This window comes from Glycine max, chromosome 18 (assembly GCF_000004515.6).
Source record: "Glycine max cultivar Williams 82 chromosome 18, Glycine_max_v4.0, whole genome shotgun sequence".
Classification (NCBI taxonomy): Eukaryota; Viridiplantae; Streptophyta; class Magnoliopsida; order Fabales; family Fabaceae; genus Glycine; species Glycine max.
This window is the reverse complement of record NC_038254.2, coordinates 37876900-37897762: the sequence shown is the minus strand read 5'-3', so window position 1 is coordinate 37897762 and position 20863 is coordinate 37876900. Positions and strand designations below refer to the sequence as shown.

Below are 20863 nucleotides of genomic sequence, written 5' to 3'. Positions count from 1 at the left end.
TTAAATTTTGTCAATATATCCACTTAACCTAGTACTAGCTGAATCATTAGTGAGGACATGATTGGGCTGAATTATGAAATATTGTTAAAAGATAATGATTAGGTTAAATCCATCGAGTCAAAACCCTTATCCAGAGCTGAACATTAAAGGCCAAAAATGAGACTTTACATAAATTGCCCAAGTGACCAACCATATAGATCTTTCTCATCTAGTCAAAAACTTAAATAGTGTAACAATGACTCAAGGACAAGGAAACTCTACATGTCAATGTTGGATTTCCCCTGCAGTTACTTTTTGGTCCACTTTTTCTTTATGCAAATATGTTCAAGGGAAATCTAGTTTGTCGGAAAGCGTATTGGATTGTCAAGTATTTAAAATTAAAACGGTTGAATCCGAGTATCGAACTCAAGGAACTAGTCTAAGACAGGGTTAAATTCAGAAATAAGGCATTGTTGAAAGAAACATTGATAATTGATGATTTAGAACAGGATTAAACTAAGTCTAGGCTAAAAATAGTAAAAATGCAAGTAAGTAAAATTGACAACAGTAGGTAGAGAAGTTAGGTCTTTCTAACAAACCAACTGATGTATATAAAGATGTTTCTCTAATCAATCATGCTTTTGTGTTCTATTCTGTAGCCTAAATTACTAAACCTCGATCCTTAGTTAGACTGAATCAATCCAAGCTTCTTCCTCAGATCCCTCTTGTTGGACTAGGCTCAATTTAGACATCCCTCTTAGGTTTAGACTAACTTAAACTAAGCTTCATCCTCAGATCCCTCTTGTTGGACTAGACTCAACTTAAATAGCTTACGAAAGTTTAGACTAATTTAGCCTAAGTTTTGTCCTCAGATCCCTCCTGTTGGACTAGACTTAGACCAAATAGCATTATTGTAACAACATACTTAAAACCAAAACTTAATCCGCAGATCCCTCCTGTAAGACTAAGTTTCAATTCTACTTCATTCAAGTTCTAAGGCAACAATACATTTCCCAATGCTAAAGTCACCTAACTAAGCACACAAATGGGTGATCAGACCAAGAGCATGCGGAATTTAAGCACTGAAAGAAGCATTGAACACAAGAAACACAACCAATTAGATATTACAATAATTACATAAGCTGTTTAGTAGAAATCCCCTACAAGGGTGTTTAGCCAGCCATTACAGAAGAAACCCTAACAATAATTAGATTACAAAACCTAGGTATCTCTGCAAAAGCTACTCCTCTTGCTGCCTCCAGAGCTCTTTTCCTGTAACAGGCACTGTGGTGTGCTGTGGAATTCTATGCCCTAGGTATTATATAAGTTGTGTACCCTAATTCTGCATAAGACATACTTTAAATAGGCTCTGAATTCGTGACGTTGCGCTTAGCGCGAGTAAGTGGATTTGAGCTTAGCAACAGTCGTGCGTTGAGCCTGGCTTAAGACAACTGCTGCGCTTAGCGCATTGATCTCGCGCTTAGTGCGCGACCTTGATATTGATGCTTTGCCAGATTCTTTTGTTGTGCTAAGCGCGCTGAAGCTGCGCTTAGCGATGGATGTGCACTTAGCTCACTGATGAGCTAAGCTCAACTATCACTTTTGACATTTCATGACTTAGCCTCTTTTTCACCTGAAATTGCGCAGATTTCATCATTAAATCCAATGGAAATATTCTAAAGACAACTTTAACAATAAAATAAGATTTATTTACAAAATCACTACTAAATAACCATAAATTGGGGAATTATACAAGTTTTGGAAAATGTTTTCTATACAAAAGTTAGTCGTATAAGATGACTAACAGTCAACACATCCATAATAATACACATTACATGATCTTAAAAATCACATCTGAAATATTTACAAATAAACTTAGCCTTGATAATAACTTGTACTCAAGAAGATAGTGAATAAGACAACAAACTTTGGAGGTTAACAGCCCCATCTCCACATCATATGAAAATGTAAGGAGATTTCTGGGAACAAAATTTTATTTATATGATTATAGGAGTATACTTACTCAGTGTAAGTCTTTTTTTAGTCATGTCGTGAGTCTAACTATAGTTGGTAGTTAGACTGAAACTAGTTAGACAGAAACTACGGTTGGTACTTACTAGGAGGAAAGTTTATAGGACTGGCTTAATTGTTTGGTTGAGAGATTGGAAGTTGTTATTTTAATTTCTTGTGGTTAAGGGTAGATGGAAGGATATCAAGCAAGGGAAGATCCTTATGTTTTCAGCTGACCTTTTGAAGTAAATCATAATTATATTATTGACAAGTCTATGAATGATTAAAATAGGATGTCCATAATAAAGACTATAAATATGTTTGGCAAGAAACACTACTAAATTTGAATAACACTGGATTTCAACAAAATTTGTTACAAGGTCTATTCCTTTCTATTTTATTCTTGCAGATGACAAATAAAGTTGGGAAGGAAATTTTCCAAAGGGATGGAGAACTCAATGTGCCAATGGGCTTCATGTGTATGAAGGTGTTTTAACTTTATTTCCTTTTATTGTGTATATAGAAGAACTATCTTGTAAACTAAGTTTCTTCCCCTCCCAAAAAGACAATTTTAGTTTGCTATGACATTCCTACTTGTGGCTTATGAATATATATATATATATATATATATATATATATATATATATATATATATATATATATATATTCATTTTTTCATACTTGACATTTGTCTCATTTATTATGTAAATTGTTGTAATATGTAATTAAATGATTTTATAGTTGTTGAAAATGATGATTAGATTTTTGGTTTCCATCAATGTATACTAATTTGTTGCTTAAAGCTACCAGATAGCAGGAAAAGAAAAAGACCACAAAAAAAACCAAAAAAATACAATAAAACAACACCAATAAAAAAAAATCAAATCTAAGACGATTATTGTATGTCTGACTTAGAATGGTGGACAAACTAATTCAGTTAATGAACAACAATCTTAGTTTGTCAACCGTTCTAAGACGGTCATTCTAATAACCGTCTTAGATTCACAACTATGAAGCTTAACTGTCTTAGTATCTCTAACATTCTAAATTGGTTAAAGGGAAAACCGTCTTAGAAAGTAGAGTATATTAAGATGGGTTATGTGCAAAAACCGCCTTCATAGAACTACCATTCTAAATCGGTTATTTTATAACTATCTTAGAATAGTCACCTTTCTAAGACGGTTTAACAACCGTCGTAGTATAAGTGATGTCATTTTACGACACATTTTTTTAAGACGTTTAAAAACCGTCTTAGAAGGTCCTAATCGACCGACTTAGAAAATGCTAATTCTAGTAGTGATATTTTCACACTATTTAGAAATTTCCATTTTTAAAACACGGAATAAAACGTGACTGTTTTCATCGCATCTATCTATAACCTTACAAGCCCTCGTTTCAATGAAGTCACTTTTTAGTTTTTACTATTCCATTAGAAGTGTACAGTTATAGTTCGTTTTGCCCTTTCCGTTCTGTTCTCGGTGTGGGGGGCTTTTGGGAGTATAAATTTTGGCCTTGTGTGCTTATATTCGAAGTATTGAGGCCCAATGTGTATGTAGTGCCTATTATTTTATTTGGGTAAACCCGCGGGAGACAAGGAGATAAATTTAAAATTTGTCCTATCATCCTTTTGTTATTCTGATAGAATCTTTTACATACAGATTTTTTGTTGAATGGCACAAAATTTATTTGTTACAACACAAGCTAGGAAGTCAAGGAGATATAAGGTTGGTCTAGTGGTGAAGAGAAAATGAAAGAGGAGAGAAATCACACATTCGAATCCTTCCACTAACAAAAACTAACATTACTAAAAACTATCATTTGCCGATAAAAAAATGCTAAAAAACCAAATGTCAGCACAAAAGGCATCTTTTCCTTTTCTTGCACACAAGTTTTCTATTAGAAGACACTATTGGAATTTTAAACTTTTTTCCTTATTTTAATATTCTTTATTCTTGATGCAGAAGACAAAAACATATTTACAGACCTAGAACAATTTACCAAAGGTGCTAAGATCTCAACATGTTTGATTATTAAAGATTAGATAAATACCAGGATGCAAAGTTGATTCCTAATCTAAGGGTTCTTCGAAAATGTTTGAATCACGAACAATTGATGAATAATGTAGCCGACGACCTTATGATTTTTCCTCAATTGAAGCCTTTTTATTCCATAATTTGACATTCGTAACTTTTCAAATGGAGATAAGAGAAATTATGCACGACGACTCAATATATTGAGGACTATAGTTTTCTTATAGTATGTTAATCTAATGGGGTTTCCATTATCTCTAATGGACAAACACTAACATATGTTCATTTAAGCCCGTATAATCATATTTAGTAATCTAATGGGCTCACTTAAGTTGGCCACATAAAATAAAAGCTCACTAATAATAAATAGCTAATATAATTGTTTACTACCTCCATTCCCTTTCCTGGAGCCCTCCTAGCTTTGCTTCTGCTTCACCTTCTCTTTGGTTGCCAACATTGTTTCTAACCACTCCAGATTGTGATTTTTATTTAAAAAAATAACTTATTGAAATGCCTCTCTTTTCTGACATTTTATCACATATTCTTGTACAAATAAGAAATGTTACCCCTTTATTTTTGTCGCAAACTTCAACGTTGAGAAGACGATTGATTTTTTTATGGTAGTGTTTAATGTGGTGGCAATTAAAGTGCAATGATGGAGCATGATGATTGGTATATTTTTTGTAGAGATATATTTGTAAAAGAAGTAGGTATATTGTGTTGAGGAGTTTCTTCAATATTTGTTATTCATGGTTATTACAAGTTTTTATGGAAAACTTGTAAACCCTTATAAATCATGCTTTGATGTAACACACTTATACATGCTCTATCAAGGCACGCTTGCAGATGCACAAAAAATGCATGCATAATAATGTTCTGAGCAAAGGCACACTCAGTCATTATCTACCTTGGCATGCTTCCAAATTTGCAAAGTATAAGACATGCATGCATACTCATGTATGAGAATAGTTAGCTTCTTGGACTCCTGATGGTGGAACAAGACGCATGGAGTGATTCCTGAAGGGGAATAATAACATTGAATAATGCCACGCTGAAGGCTGAAGTGTCATGTCTTTGATACACCATGTTTGCAGTGTTAGTGTTGAGTGATTCCTAATGGGGGAATAATAGCATTCAATAATTATATGTTGAAGGTTGAAGTGTCATGTCTCTGGCGCACCATGCTTGAAGTGTTAGTGTTGAGTGATTCCTCACGAGGGAATAGTAGCATTGAATAATGCCAAGCTAAAAGCTGAAGTGTCATGTCTTTGACGCATCATGCTTGAAGTGTTAGTGTTGAGTGATTCCTCACGAAGGAATAATAGCATTCAATAATGTCACATTGAAGGTTAAAGTGATATGCCTCTGGCACACCATGCCAGCAGTGTTAGTGTTGAGTGATTCCACATGGGGGAATAGTAGCATATTCCATAATGCCATGCCGAAGGATAAAGTGTCATCTGTCTAATGCACCATGCTTCCAGTGTTAGTGCTAAGTGATTCCTCACGAGGGAATAGTAGCATTCAATAATCTCATGCTGAAGTGTTATGTCTCTGATGCACCATGCTTACAGTGTTAGTGTTGAGTGCTTGACCGGGGTTTGTATAGTTGCATTGTGGTTGACAAAGTATACCCCTGATAATATCACCATGTAAATTTTTTGTACAGAGTGCTGCCCCGCACCCTACAAGGGGTGGCCTCCCCATGGCTCTCGTGCTACTTTGTGTAGGGTGTTAATTCAAACATATTTTTGTTGATGTAATGACAACCGTTGTTTGGCTTTGAACGCTTGTTGATTCTTCACGAGGGAACACTAAAACTCATAATTGCATGCTCAAAGATAATATTTCTTTTCAAGACGCACTTGGTAATGCACAGAAGACAATCACGGTTAAACATATGAAGAAGCACCACGCTTACCCATGTGCAAATGGAGAGATTACTGATGAAGTCCCAATGTAACAATATGGTAGAAATTATGCGCAAATATTGTTCACGTGGGATGGATTCTCTTAGTGACTTGCTATTTGCGTAAGGGAAAAGTAATGATTAAGATGACACTAATTCAAATGCCTAAAACTAGTATAAATAAATATCATTCATTGACCCTATCTACATACACAACCATTTCATCAATAGAACAATAACCCCTTCCAATTATCATTATTTCCTAACTTATGAATACAATTATGTAGACTTCGACCTTGTTGCAGAAGCAACATGAACACAGATCTACAATCGTGGATAACATGGTAAGTTTTAGTCATTTTTAGCATAAACGATTGTTAATTTTTATCCCTCTAGCATTGCCTTATTTTCATAGTTACAGTCTTGCTTTTACATGGCACTCAAAAAAATGTAAAAACATCATATTGACACTTTATGCCTGCCCCAAATCCATTAATCATACCGTTGTTGGAGCAATCTAGCTTTGCTAAAGTAGTAAAGCTACGCCATTCAAGATTGACCATCTTTTGGTTACTGCATTGGTAGAAAAGTGGAGACCCGAGTCACACACATTCCATCTTCCAATTGGTGAATACATAATAATAGTGCAAGATGTGACACTCCAACTAGGACTATGAGTTGATGAAAAACTAGTAGTTGGCCCAACCTATTATGACTCGAATGAAATGTGCATAACATATTTGGGGTGTTGTTCTGCCTAAAGGGGACACAATAGTAGGATTGACACTTAAACTTAAATGGTTGCACCAAAATATGATGCCTCTGCCCGAAGAACCAACACAACAACAGTTAGAAACTCATTGTAAGGCTTACATCCTAAGGTTGATTGGGGAGTACTGATGCCAGATAAAATAGGCAACAAAGTTCACCTTATGTATTTAATGTTGTTGCGAGATATTGATCGTGTTTGTACATATAGTTAGGGTTCAACTTGTTTAGCAACTCTTTACAAAGAAATGTGCAAGGCTACTTACTTGGAGACAAAAATCATAGTGAGGTGTTTTTCATTGTTGCAAAGTTAGACATGGTATCGCATGCCCTTCATTGTACCAAGACTTAGTTGTCAACCCACGTATCCGCTACTTATTAGATGTAGTTGTGGCAGGCTACAACATATGGGAACACCTTATGGTGATCTTATAGAATATAGATCCAGATTGGATAATATGAAACAGGAGCAAGTTACAAAATACTTCATTCATTTACAGGAAATGTTATTTTTGTTTCTTTTATTGTAAATGTAATAATCATGCTTAAATTTTTATTTCTTTTGGATGCCATACAATGCTTGTCAGCAAATTTTTCCACCACAAGCATTTGTGGATTCAAATATATGGACTACATGCACTACTCTGATTTGTTAGGTAGCAAGCAAACAAGGTAAAGCTCCAGTTTGGACTACGCCAAGAGGTTCCAAGGAAACCTAGAAATCTTGATAAACTATTATAGATCGACATGCAAGGACATACTGGAGAAAATTAGGGAGAAAAGCATGCAAGGTGGATTGAATTTTGGAATGAATGAGACCAAATGGGAATAGTGGGACAACCTTTTCATGGTATTCCCTCGCAAACCCATGAATATATAGAATGGTATTTAGCAAATTTGATACCTTTCCTGAATATGCAAGGCCCACAGGTTACAGTTGATATAGGGGTTAGTAACACAAGTGTTGAAACACATCAAATGAAACCACAACAATGTGCACAAAGGAGAAGAACACCTATGCATCCCAACACCTTAAATTCTAGAATCGTGTTCAATGAAGATATGAATTCAACTCGTTATTCATTTGCATTCTTTGTATCTCAATAACAACTATATTCAAATATTGACAATTTTCCACACTCATTTGCATCGCCTCTTGAAGAATTTGTCAACAATTTGTTTGGTGCAAACCTTGGAATGCCAGTGTAAGCTCATGCATACATGCAAAGTATGTACTCAGCTGAATACCCATTATATCATTATAATGATGCTAGTAATTCTTCATTGGGTGTGACACTTGGTAGTTTTACTCTGTCGTTGTTTAATTTACATATTTGTCAAGATGTGGATGAACAACATCAATAAATTCTTGACAATGGAAAAAATGCGACACGACAACAACAACAACCCCAACCCTGCCAAAATCCTCCATGTAACAAGATATGTCGACCATGTGGAATTGAACACCACTATGGGGATTGATTTTAATTTTCCATATTTAGTTTGTTGAAAAATGTTGTCAGTATCATGTGGTTAATTAATATCAAATATAAAATTTCAAAAAAAACAACAGTTTTGCATTTGACATTAGTATAGTGCATGCATCAAAATCAATGCAGTTTGCATCATCTATTTTGTCGGTGCAATCTTGACCACCACTTTTATTGGTACAAGTGGCAAATGATTATAAGATTTGGTTTTATCTTAGCCATTTATTTTGTCGTTAGCAATGACAACCCTTTGTTAATTTTTCTGCCTCACTGAATGAAAGCTTTTTTGAAGGATTTGGGCCTATAAATAAAGCTGGCGTAGGTATTATCGTTCACACAATATCATTAGCCTATAGTCCATATTCCTAACATAAATTCACTAAGTGTTGCATCAAGTCTTCTTTATTTAAATGAGTTCATTTGTTGTTTGGGCTTTTGTATATTACAGTGGCCAAACGATTACAACTGAGTACAGATCTACATAGTTTGTCAGCAATGACATAAGGTTAGTTTGCCTTCATCAAGACATGACACTTGAGGCCCTATGAAAGCCATTCAAACTAAGATTACACCATGTTTCCACGAAAAAGAAGTCAGTGGCATCTATTATCGATGGCCTATATCCAATGTTGATGGAAATATTGAATATAGTGTGTGGAAACATGAAGATGATGAGCACATATATACAATGTTTTCTATATTCGCAAAAAATCTTAACCTTACGTGTGTTGAGTTGTGCACTGAAATAAAACCACAGTCCCAGTGCAGTTTTTGGGATGTTATGGAAAAGTTGCTTGACAAAACCATGAAACTTGAATGACAATATGTAGAGATTACGATGTATCTTTATTGAAACGTTTATTTTTATGTTATTTTGATTTCAAGGTTGTGTTTGTAATTTCAATGTTTGTTTACTATAATAATAATGTATGTATTTTGCTTGTAGGAAATGTATTAATGTATGTGTTTCTTATTTTAGTTTTTATTAATAAATATATACAAATCAGTTGCACAACACATCATGAATCAATCAACCCATCAACAATTCACAAATAAACATGAAAAGCTTTGACTTTTGAACTATAAAAGTAGTAGTCAAGATAATACCGATGATAATCAATGGCCCATAATGCATTGATGTAAATGAGGTTACTATTCACCAGTCAAAAATCTTGCCGAGCTTCGTCTTGTGTGCTAGAAAAGTAGTGGTTTAGATACCACCGATGAAAATCAATGGCCCATGATGCATTGACATAAACAAGGTTACTATTCACCCATTAAGAATCTTGTAGAGCTTCATCTTTTGTGCCAAAAAAGTAGTGGTCGAGATAGCACTATTGACAATCAATGACCCATAACACATTAAGGTAAACGAGGTTACTATTCACATGTTAGGAATCTTGTAGAGCTTCATCTTTTGTGCTAGAAAAGTAGTAGTTGAGATAGCATCGACAAAAATCAATGACCCAAAACACATTGAGGTAAACAAGGTTACTATTCACACAACAGGAATCTTGTAGAGCTTTGTCTTTTGTGGTAGAAAAGTAGTGGTTAAGATAACACCGACAATAATCAACATCCTGGAACGCATTGACATAAACGATATTACTGTTCATCTATTAGGAATCCTACAGAGCTTCATCTTTTGTGGCAAAAAATTAGTAGCCGAGATAGCACCGATGACAATCAATGACCTAGAACACATTGAGGTAAATGAGGTTAATGTTCACCCATCATGAATCCTGTAGAGCTTCGTCTTTTGTGTCAAAAAATTAATGACCAAGATAGCGCTAAGAACAATCAACGACCTAGAATGCATTGAGGTAAATGAGGTTACTGTTCAACCATTAGGAATCCTGTTGATAAATGTCAAATTTACCAGATTTTCATATGTATTTTATGATATTTATTTGGCCTTTTAGTTAACTTTAGGCCTTATTCTGAATCAAATTAGCTTTAAATTCAGTTTTTACTTTGTCTTGGGTAGAATTTTATGTTTTAGTTATTTTTAATGAATTTTTGATAGTTTTTTCCAGCAAAAATAGGTTATTCTGGCAAGAACTTAGAGGCCCAAAATCAACAGAAAGTTCTGGAAGGAGAAATTTTGAAGAAGCAAGATATTTTTCAAGGATAAATCAGCTGAAGAAGAAGATAATTACTTGAATTAATTAGAGATATTATTTTTTTTAATTTCTTGTGATTATCTCCTTAATTAAACTCAACTATAATTTTATAAATAAGAGGTTAGACATTCATTGTAATAGTGTAGAAGTCCTGAGTAGTTCTTAGAATTATATTTTAGACTTCCACCTACTAGATGCCTCCATTATTCCATTAGACACTCTAGGTTTCATTGTATTATTTTTATGAGTACAATTACTTCCACCTAGGATATGAAAGGATGAACCTTGTTTCGCTTTAATTCTATCAATTCAATACTTCATCTTGAGTTCTTTATTTGTTTCTATACTTAATTCTTTTATTTGATTGACAATCTTATAGATGAATTCAGGAATTAACTTGTGATTTGGTAAGCCTTGTTGAAACCCGAACATGAATCAAGTACTTAATTGGCATTATCTCAATGGATGGAATAATCTTCATCAAGCTTCGCGAAAAACCTCTATTTTATGAAGCAAAAAGGGCATAATTTGACCTCAAAACACTCAAATTCTAAACGAATAGCACAAAACATGTGATCACATCATGGGGAACAAAACTCCTCAATCAATTTCAAGAAAACATGCAAGAATAAAAAATCCCCAAATTTCTAGGTTTCTAACATTCAAAGCCAAACACTCAATTAAACCATCCAATTCACATCAGGGCATTAATTGAAATGTCAAACATGAGAAATTCGTTGTTATCATTGTACAGACATAATTAAAATGCATAGAACACCCCAAAATTAACCCCAATTTGATCCTCTAAGGATCCCTACACATGTTCACTCTAACCCCAATTGCGATAAACTCATCCCTTACCTCTATGAGGGCACATGTGTGTAGTCCAGCAACTATAGCGGCATCTCTAGTGGTTACCTACGATAAACTCATCCATTAAGTTTTTCCTCTGGTTGATCTACTAGGGGATTGGAGCCTCAATTTCACTGTCTCTATGCAAGGGGAATATTTCTCTATGCATATATTATTTCGCATAATTGTAGGATTGGTAAATACTGATGACACATCTCACAGGACATCATTAGGGTCCATTGACTATACTTTTGATCGTGTGTGAGAGTTACACTCAATGGTTTTGGTGGCACGACAATTACACTCAAGGTAGTCAAGTTTAATTTAATCTCTAACGATTATATTTCTATTTTTCGGATATTGATTCATCAGAGTTTTAATTTTATCTCACCTATTTAATCACACTTTCAAACTCTACACTGCACACACTCAAATTCACTATCTTTGATTCCATCAACACATTTTTCTTTCTCCTCAACTCTCCCTTTGTTTCACATTCCAACATTTTGCCATGGAGTTCAAATATTATAATGGAAAAAACCAAACGACACCATCAACAATGTCACACCCTCTTTCCATTGTCACCTCCATTTCTAGACACCCATACAAGGTAATACTTCCATTTCTTTACACCAAAAGACCCATTTGTTGTTTTTTTTCAAAAATAAAGCTTTTCTAACATTAGTTCATTTTTAAAGGGTGAGTTTCCTAGCAATGATCTGGTGCCTAGTGTTTTCCAATGTCGATTTTAGTCAATGTAGATGAAGCATTCTGATGAGAGTTGGAGAAAGAATAAATGCAACGAGAGTTGGAGAAGGAGAAAATTAAGAGAGACATTGTCGCAACCTACCCTTCAACGAGCGTGCGGGCGAAAAGCCAAAGGAGCATCTTCCAAAAAGGAAAATGCGTCGGAGTCGCCACCAACGTTTATTCAAGGAAAACATTATAAAAACCAACAAGGGGTCTGCGAATATTGAAAAGAAGGGTTTGGGAGTTGTTTATGCATGGGGAAGGTATTAGCACCGCACATGCACATCACAAGGGACGACAACCTTTAATCGAGTGTGCGTAACATGACCTCAAAATTATGTATTTTCCCTTTTTATGTTTCTCTATTTTTTGGGGTCGACAAGGGTGTTCCCTTATTTTTACGTATCCTCAGGTGCGATGAGGAATTCAGACCTACGTAGTTCTTTAAGTCTGAATTTTTGTGTGTTAAATTGATTTTTATGTTTTTGAAAGATTCATTTTAATTGCAAACAAAAAGTCGTTTAAGGTTTTGGACCTTGAAACGATGCTTTAAATTTTAAAAAGCGGAGAGAATCGTTAAGGCGTTGGACCTTGAAACGATCTTTTAAATTTGAAAAGCAAAGAGAATCGTTAAGTCATCAGACCTTGAAACGATCCCCAGTGATATTTGATAAAAAAAAAAAAAGAAGTTAGTTATAAGTTGGTTTTATTTTGGAACCCCTTACTTAGCCTCCCTCACGCCTATTTATAGCATAAAAGGGCACTTGTTGGACTTGCAGCTCGCCTAGGTTAGCTGTTTCCTTCATCCCTAAGCAATTTGGGGGCTCAGGTGAACCAGAGGCTAGCCTGGGTGAGCCAGGGTCCAGAAAATTGCCTGGAATGACCCTTTTGCCCCTCCCCTTGGGTATTTTCCGCATCCTCGACCAAAACGTCGAACGATCTCACACCTTATGCAGAAACTAGTGTCGAACAAAACCTTTCGGTTAGTGAGGATCAAAACATAAATGAATGATAGTCCCCAAATGAAATTAGGATATGACAGTTGCCCATCTTTACTTACCTTTTATTGGAAATAAATGGGAAGTAAAGATAAGGACACTAATTTCATTCGAGTGACCTTGCTATTCGACAGGCAACTGGCGAAAACCAAGGAACCGAATGTGAATGTATGAATACATGATTTTGATGATGCCAAAGAATAATCAAACAAGGTTACTTTCAAGATTACTTCAACAAACATTCAAAGGTTAAGCATTGCTTCAAGGTCAATACAAGGTTGCTTCAACAAACAAGCATAGCTTCAAGATTAATTCAAGATCAAGCTTTTGCCTCAAGACAAAGTGTTTCCAAGAGATCAAGGCTTTGGTAATCGATTACCAAGCAGTGTAATCGATTATCAGAAGACAGATTAATTCAAGATCAAGCTTTTGCCTTTAAACAAAGTGTTTACAAGACATCCAAGGCTCTGGTAATCGATTACCAAGCAGTGTATTTTGAAAAACAACTTTTAAAAAGGGTTTTGAATTTGAATTTTGAATCATGTAATCGATTACCATATGTTTGTAATTGATTACCAGCAACGACACTTTAGAAAACACTTTGAAAAGACATGACCCTTCAAAATATAATTGTGTAAGCGATTACCAGAAACTTGTAATCGATTACCTGTGAAGAATTTTAGAAAAAACTTTTTGAAAAGACACATCTCTTCAAACCATTTTGAAAAGGCACAAAGGGCCTATATATATGTGTGTCAGACTTCGAAAAGTAAGAAAGAGATATTCTAAGAGAACTTCATTGTCAAATGCTCTCTCAACAACTCTTGGGCAAACACTTGCAAATCTATTGAGATTTCATCTAGGAACTACAAATTGTATTATCATCTCTAAAAGAGAGAAATTCCTCTAGGAACTTCAATTTGTATCATCAACTCTAAAGGAGAGAAATCTTTCTGTTCATCAGAAAGTCTGTTGTAATCAAGAGACTGGTTGTCTCTTGGATTGTGAGAGTTGTAATCAAGAGACAGGTTGTCTCTTGGAGAATCTTTGAACACAAGGGTGACGGATCCCAATGTGTGTTCAAAGTCTGTAAAGGATTTAGAGAAATAGTGGAAAATCTCAAGTGGGTTGCTTGAGGACTGGACGTAGGTATGGGAAATGGCCAAACCAGTAAAAATCGAGTTTGCATTTCTCTCTTCCCTTATCTCACTTATGTTATTGCAATCAATTTTGTCTTGCATGTTTCAAGAACATTATTAAATCGACTGCTTCTTCTTCTTCTGCATTCTGAGCCTATCATTTAGAAGGGGGTTAAAAGTTTGTTAGTGGAAAATTTTGAAACTTAATTCACCCCCCTCTTAAGTTATTGAGACCACTTGTCCAACACCGAAAAATAAGAGGACATTGAATTCTTATAAAAAGTAAAAAAGAGGACATTGAAGTCCTATAGAGCAGAAGACTTTTGAATTTTTTTTTTCGAAGCATAGACATAGAGGACGTCAAGTCGTAAGAAGCCAAAGACAATGAGATTGGGCCCTATAAAAGACAAAAGACGTTGAAGTCTTATAAAGTGTAAAAGACAGAAGACATTGAAGTCTTGTAAAAATGTAAAAGACAGAAGACATTGAAGTCTTTGAAATGTAGATGAAGATATTGTAGTCTTTTGAAAGCGTAAATGACTGAAGACATTGAAGTCTTTAAAATGTAATTGAAGACATGGTAGTCTTTTGAAAGCGTAAATGACTGAAGACATTGTAGTCTTTTGAAAGCATAAATGACTGAAGAAATTGAAGTCTTTGTAATGTAAATGACAGAGGACTTTGAGTCCTATGAAAGCATAAAGATAGGGGACTTTGAGTCCTATGAAAGAAAGACGAGGACTTTGAGTCCTATGAAAGATAAATGTGAGGACTTTGAGTCCTATGAAAGAAAGACGAGGACTTTCAGTCCTATGAAAGATAAATGTGAGGACTTTGAGTCCTATGAAAGATAAATGCAAGGACTTTGAGTCCTGTGAATGATAAATGCAAGGACTTTGAGTCCTAGGACACAAGCCAATAGACACTAGTACCAAAGGGCTCAACCTGATGAGAAAGCAAGAGATTGACTCTTTGAGTGGACCTTTCATCCTAAATTTAAAAGATAGGACATTAGATTTAGGAAATTGGTATATGAAGAGAAATGTACGCACTTATTGCCTAATATGAACATGATTTTTGGGATGCAGATGAATGCAACCTTCATCTTGAAATACTAGTAATGCAAAAGGTTTTGATTCATGAACATTGAGTAATGCTCATGACATTCTTTCCTATTTTTGTGATTTTGATTTTGATTTGATTTTTTTTTGCTTTTTTCTTTTTGTGGAAAACACGGATTAACTGTCTCTTTCTGAAAGACGTGATAACTCATGAGACCTCATCCGATCATTTTGTAAATCTCTTCGGGGACTCCCTCAGAGTGTATGTTTTGTTTGATTTAGTCACTTGACAATTTTGGAGTGACGATAATGGAGCCATTTGACATTTAGTCAATCAACTGAAATATTGATCCTAGGGTTTTCCCCTGTCTTTTTGCTTAAAACCTTCTATTATTCTGCACAACAAGAAAACAGAAGGCTTTGGGATTGATCATGCGCTTCATTGAAGGATGGCAATGGATTGTCACACTTTGGTATGTGACCAAGTGAAACTTTCCTAATTTAAGATAGTAGAGTGATGCCAAGGGTTTGTCGATCCCACTGAAACTTGATGACATGGGCTGATCCCAAAAAAAATTATTCAACAAAGGCCACCCTTGGATTCAAAAGGAATCCTAAGGAGCCTGCATGAGTGACTAACATCAAATGTACCATACTAATTGTCTTTGGACATTTTCCACAAGCTCCTGGTCGAATGAGTTTTCTTCTCAAATGTGCAAGTGCGAAACCTCAAGGATTCTCTCTCTCTTTTTATATATATTTTTTTCAACAATCACAAGTGTGTGCGGACTTCATTCCATAATCCCAACTTAAAAACAAAATTAGTCATTTCTTGATCCACATGGGCTTTATTGGGCTAGTAACGTGGTTAGGGGTAAGAAGGATATGAAAGAAAGGATTAGAGAGGCTCAAAGAATGTTTGAGGGTTATATTGAGTAAGAACCTTGAGAGTCTTGCTTGTACTTTTGTTCCTTTCAACTCTTGGGTCAGGCTCTACTCCTTTTGTCTTATACATTAATCCTTATTGCACTTTTTGTGCCTTCCTTGAAAAATCTGGAGATCTTTTGTCTCTCTTTTTCTTTACTCGCCTTTGGCGGATTTTCCTTTTTTTTTTCATTGTTGCCCAACTTCATGCATGTGTTGTTTGCATTTCCCTCCCCATCGGTTTAGCGGTGGTTCCTACTCAGGGTTCCTATTTAGTTTTTGTTGTTTTTTTGTGTTTTTAGAAAACAAATGCTTTGGCTCAGAAGGGGTAGCAAAGGATAAATTAGTGTTTGGGATGTTGAAACACGACCATGTGTCATTTCAAATCTTCACTAGATACTTTTATAGTTTGGATTTTGGGACAAAACCTAATCTAATAATCTAAGAATTATCCTAATCTAATTAATGTTTCCTTTCTAGATAAAAAAACCATGCCTAATTGAATTAGCAATGATAATTAATGAATCAAAATTGATTACCTAATAGTTAAGATTAAACTCCTTTAAGGGTGAATTACCTTAATTTAATTAATGTTTCCTTTCTGGATACAAAAATCATGCCTAGTTGAATTATCTCTTACTTTCGTGGTAGTTAGATTCAATAAACCCTTTAAGTCCGTAATATTTTGTTGGTTCTTCTAACAAAACCTAAAATTACTTTCTTGATTTAAGTCTTACATTTAAATCTCTATATTCCCAACAATTAAATTCACCTTTCTATTCTTCTCCAATATTCTAAGAGATGCAAATATGTGACTAACCAATTCACATAAGATTGATAAGGATTGAATTGAAATGTTTAGATACTTAACAAAAGGGAGAAAACAATTAATTCACAAAAATAATGTGCCAAGGGCTGTACCTAATCCCAAAAACAAAGAATATTACTCAAACATAGTCATTGAGAAAACCTAAGAGAAACATAAACATAAAACCCATAATCTCAAAGTGAGGGAGAAGAATTCCACCTCTATTCTCAAGCCTAATGTTGTCGCTCCTCTAAGGTTTTGGCCACTAAATTGTGACAAATATGATCTATTTAAACTGGGATAATAAGGGTTCATGTCCAATTTACACAATTAAGCAACGACACAAAACTAAGTTTATGCTCCATTTTATCAACCAAGAGAATTCACATAGAAAAAGTAAGAGCATGATCATGATCATTAATGCCTTGTGTTGATATCACAAAGACTTAGTTTTGATTTTGGTTTTTGATGATTTGCAATACCAAACATGTTTAATAGATGTGGCATTTTTATTGATTGTTTTAGTCTAGGCATGTTTGTTGCAAAATAGTTTAGGATTCTTTCTACATGCTTAAATGTTTATCAAGTGTGAAATTAGATTGAATGATTCACTAAGTTTTCAGAGCAATACATGTTCAACACAACATAATTGATTACAAGTATATGTAATCAATTACATTGTGTTAGAACAAGTACATAAACTAACTTCAATTGAAATTTAGCTAAGTCCCATCAAGATAATTGATTACAGCATATCGTAATTGACTATAAATTTAGCTAAGTCCCATTGAGAAACATGAAGATCAAGCTATGAAGAGTTTTGACTTTTATATGCCCAACTCCTAATTGAGTGGCATTTGTGTTGACTGTTGCTTTCTAGTCTTATTTTATTTGTGTGTACATCATGCATCATCATATAAAAGTAGGAAGATAGTATTTTAGATAAGAAACATCTTTAGTGTTATATTACTCTATGTTTTAATCAATTACCGATATCTATAATCGATTGCACAAGTCTTTGAGAAACTTGCAGAAAGATCATAGTTCTAGTTTAATCGATTACCATATATCCATAATCGATTACATAGTTCTTTTAAGACCATGTCTATTTTGTGGAGTCTCTAGTTTAATCAATTACATCGTTCTTGAAAGTGTTCCCATAAGTGATCAAGAACATTTTAATCGATTAAATCAAAATTGTAACTGATTACATTGTTATCGAAAACTTTCCAGGTTTGGGGAAGAACACTTTAATCGATTAAATGGGAAATCTCATCGATTACTTTCTTGAAATAATCGATTACATTGCCAATTTAATTTATTATAAGCAGTTATAATTGTTTTCTCCATATATACCCATCTTGTGTTCTCACTTTGAAAATGAGCTTTGAATGATCTTTTACAACTCAAAACTTTAGTTTTCGTTTCTTGAAGCTTTCAAAGGAAAAATGAGTTGTAAACACATTTGAGATCAAGAGAGGTCCACTCAATCAAGTCTTTTGTTCTTACATTCAAATGTAAAGGTTGTATCTCTCCTTGACTCTATTTCATATGGTTTTTACACATTGTTACTGCATGTGCATGAGTTTTTACAGCATGCTAGAACAGTTGTTTCTAGTTTGAAGCTAAGAGTAGGTTTCTCTTAGGCTTATATTCATAAAGGACCCTGGGGTTAGGTGCCTAAGTTTCATTTTCTAGATAGAATTTGAAATTGGTTGTTATTGCTTGTAAAACTCACATTGCATAGTGAAAATCTAATTCAGGTTGAATTAGTTATGTGGAATAGATTATCTAGAAATGGAGAATGAACCAGTGTAAATCTTGGTTTCTATCTTCTCTTTAACTCTCATCTTTCTCTATTGCATTCTTTATCAATTTGCTAAGTTTTAAAGATATTTCAAATTGATGCACTATAACAAAAGGATATTAAGTTCAGGTGATTGATTCAATATTGATTTAACATAAAGTTGTGATATGATCCTTGTGAAGCCAAAGTTTTTAAAACTATGTTTTTCTTTCGATTTGATTTTAAAAGCAAATCACCCCTTTCTCTTGGTTCGGTGAGTCCCATTGACTTTTTGAATTGGTATCAAAGCTACATCTTGAGTTGCTCAAGATCACTATTTTTTCAAATATGGGCTCTAAACAAATCACTCCAACACCACTTCTCAGTATCTACTACCACCTCTTCTGAACCCAAACTTCCTATTCTCTATAATCCTCTGCCTTCTCTTCAAAAATGTCTGGCAACTCATCAAGAGCTAAAAAAAAGTAGAAGTCCTAAAAAAGGAAGCAAGGTGAATGCTCCCAAGCAGCCATCAATCATTTGGACACATGGTTCACTGAAGAAGGAAAAAAGAGTGACTACAAGCTAATTTATATTGTCAAGAACGTAATGGTTCCTTAGTATCTAGACTTGGAATGGTTCTCTCAGCAAGGGTTCAACTTTCCTAATTTGCTAGAAGTTCAAAGGCTGACGAAGCTAGTGTAGATAAAAGGGACGTTTTATCCAGAACTGGTCAAGGTTTTCTACACATGTGCTCGTGCTTACCTTGAAGGTAATCTCTTCACTACTGTTAATGGAGTAGATATGGTCATAGATGTTGTTGTGTGGAAGGAAGTTGCTGGTCTGGACATGGGTGGAGTCCATAAATTTGATGAAATTGCAGATGTCTACAACAAGATGCAAACCTATAGAGGAAATTTTCTGGGTCCTACAAAGAGATTGAGAAATCACCTTGGAGTTGGTGGATTAACTGTTGAAGACAGGATGTTGGTTTACCTCATCACCTACATTTTCACACCAAGGTCAAGCAATCATGCTCAAGTAACAGATGATGATATGCAAATAGTTTATGGTCTAAAATCAGGAATTAAGATGAATTGGATTCTACTGATTGAAGACATCATGTTGAAATGTCGTCGCCTTGTGGATTATGAGTTTTCATATGTTTTTCTTACCTCTAGATTCATTAACTATTTTAAGGTTAATGTTTCTAATGAGATTGTGGATTACACCAAAACCATTAGTGAAATTACTGAAAGGCATCGCAAGAAGCTTGGTATGAGTATGCTGATCATGAATGGATAATGGCCAGAGAGCCTACTACTGGAAACATTGAAGAGATGGAAGAAGATGATGAAGCTGAAGCTCAACATGATCCTACACCTAAATGGAGTCCTTTTGAATCTCTCATGATTTAGAAGATGGATGTTATGCTTCACGTCCATGAAGAACACTCAACCGAAGTTCACAGTTCCATAGAGAATATCAACTCTAGGCTGGAAAACATAGAAACTAGGCTCAAGCTTAGCAACCTCCCAAACCCTGATGAGGATGATGCTTAGTTGTGTTTTGGTGCCTGTTTTTGTTGTTTGGCTTTCATTGTTGTTTTGTCTTCTGTTTGATGCTAATCTTGTTGTTCTAGTTGTCATCTTTTTTGTGAAAGTTGTTTTATTTTTTTAATGATGGTTGTAATGTTTAACTAATGAATGGATTATTTATTGCTTTTACCCTTGGTTACTCCTTATGTTGTTTGTTTTTTACTCTGTGTTGTTTGTGACTTTTTGGCCTTGTTATGCCAAAAGGGGGAGAAAAAATTACACCATTGTCATTACATTGGCACATACATACATTCTTATTCATTCGATCACTATATTATGATGATGATATGACATGATTTGAGACTTCTCTTGGTCATAGTGTTCATTAATTTTAAGGTGATGTCTCAAGAAAAGTCTCTACTCTCAAGACTCACCAAATGCACTCAATGACAATAAAGTTTGGCATCATCAAAGCCAAAAAGGGGGTGATTATTAGAGATAGGGGGAGCAACATGAAGATCAAGCTATGAAGAGTTTTGATGATTAGGTTTTGTCCCAAAATCCAAACTATAAAAGTATCTAGTGAAGATTTGAAATGACACATGGTTGTGTTTCAACATCCCAAACACTAATTTATCCCTTGCTACCCTTTCTGAGCCAAAGCATTTGTTTTCTAAAAACAACACACAAAAAAAACA

The 20863-nt window shown here is 34.6% G+C and overlaps 1 long non-coding RNA gene across 7 annotated transcripts in view; it reads right to left on the bottom strand.

Moving 5' to 3' along the window:
- Positions 1-1073: 1073 nt before the first annotated feature.
- Positions 1074-20863, bottom strand: part of LOC106797165 (uncharacterized) — a 27652-nt gene continuing 7862 nt past the window's right edge. For 4 of the 7 annotated variants that reach the window (XR_005889604.1, XR_005889605.1, XR_005889599.1 and 1 more), the window contains one exon: positions 1074-1612. This is a non-coding gene — a long non-coding RNA (uncharacterized lncRNA). Of the gene's footprint in view, positions 1613-9293; positions 9995-19578; positions 19632-20863 lie in introns of all 7 variants that reach the window. The other 3 variants (XR_005889600.1, XR_005889602.1, XR_005889601.1) reach the window with 3 other exon arrangements.